This window comes from Myodes glareolus, chromosome 1 (genome assembly GCF_982192425.1).
Source record: "Myodes glareolus chromosome 1, mMyoGla1.1, whole genome shotgun sequence".
Taxonomy (NCBI): Eukaryota; Metazoa; Chordata; class Mammalia; order Rodentia; family Cricetidae; genus Myodes; species Myodes glareolus.
In genome coordinates, this window is record NC_142026.1 from 57,516,204 (window position 1) to 57,517,939 (window position 1,736).

The window sequence follows — 1,736 nt, forward strand, 5'->3', positions numbered from 1 at the left end:
TAGCAAATAGACACAGAGGGAGGCAAGACAGACAAGCTGTACTAAGAAAAGGTACCAAGCCATGTGGCAAAGTGTAGATAAAAATATGGGTTAATGTAAATTAAGTCGGGCGGTAGTGGCCATACCTTTAATCCCAGCACTTGGGAGTCTGAGGTAGGTGGATCTCTGTGAGTTCGAGACCAGCCTGGTCTAAAAAATGAGTTCCAGGACAGCCAGTGTTGTTACATAGAGAAACCCTGTCTTGGGGGAGGGAGGAGAGAGATCATTCAACTTTTGGATGATTACCCAAAATGCTTCACTGTGGAGGCAGACCATACCAGATCCACACGTCTCTGCAAGGGAAGCAGATCCACACGAGATCCACATGTCCCTGCAAGGGAAGCGGGTCCACAGCGGACCCACATATCCATGTGAGGGAAGCAAGTCCACAGCGGATACACATGTCTATGTGAGGGAAGCAAGCCCACAGAGGATCTACACATCCCTGCGAAGGAAGCGGGTCCACACGAGACCCACACGTCCCTGCAGAGGGAAGAGGGTCCACATGAGACCCACACATCCCTGCAATCAAAGGCTGAGGGGCTGATGAGCAAGAACACCAGAATGCACAGGCTACCCAGGTCATCTGGAAAACCCAGCTCTGGAGAAACTGCTGCCTCATTCCAGAGGAATGTGGGCTTGGTGCTATCCAAGGGACATGCTGCTGGCCAAGCTGGTGCCATCGCCCTGTGTGAGGTCACTGTGCCAGCCCAGAACACTGGTCTGAGGCCCGAGAAGCCCTCTTTCTCCAAGCTTTAGACATGCTAAGATCTCCGGAATACCACTAAAATTCTACGTGATGGGCAGATGATAAAGTGGAGACAAAGGAGCCTGTGAAGCCACACTGCTGTACATGGTGAATATCTCCCCTTTCTTCGGGCAGTCATCCAGCAGGTGCTTGACACCACGGAGCCCACTCATTCTCACATCCGAGAGGGTGTCGCAAATGTCGCCAGCGTTTGTCTGCGAATTGGTTACCCGACTGTTGCCTCGGTGCCACACTCAGTCATCAACCGATACAAGCGGGTCCTGGCTTTGCCTGTGGAGACTGAGTTTACCTTCGCACTTGTTGAAAAGGTTCAGGCCTTCTTGGCTGCATCTGCATTTGTAGCTGCTGCCTCAGCGACTGCAGCTGCCATTGCTGCTGCTCCTGCTGCTGCCCCAGTCAAGGCGGAAGCCCTGAAGCCAGAAAGAGTGCGAAGAATCAGCTGAAGATGTGGGATTTGGTCTCCTTGACTAATCCCCTCAGAGCAACCAACTCAGTCAGCTTAGTTTGAGAAACATGGAAATAAAGCCTTACTTCTCTATTTAAAAAAAAAAAAAAAAAGAGTCCAAGGTCAGCCAGGACTACATAGTAAGACCTTTGTCTCTTGCAGTGGTATGTATCTATAATCCCAGTACTTGGCTGAATTAGGAGCTCAAGGCCAACCTGGGCTAAATAACAAGTTCAAGGGCAGCCCAGGCTAGATGAAAAACCAACAAACCAACCAGAAATAAAATTAGTTACAGAACTCTCACATAAAATATTAATGGTCGCCCATGGTGGTAGTGCATGCCTTTAATCCCAGCACTCAAGAGACAGAGACAGGTGGATCTCTGTGACTTCAAGACCAGCTCAGTCTACAAGTGAGATTCAGCACAGGCTCAAAGCTACAGAGAAACCCTGTCTCAATAAAAACCAAAAAAAAAAGGAAAAT

At 49.4% G+C, this 1,736-nt stretch overlaps 1 pseudogene; it reads left to right on the top strand.

The window, feature by feature from the left end:
* Positions 1-290: 290 nt before the first annotated feature.
* LOC125404913 (large ribosomal subunit protein uL10 pseudogene) lies at positions 291-1,279 on the top strand (annotated as a pseudogene).
* The last annotated feature ends 457 nt before the right edge of the window (positions 1,280-1,736 follow it).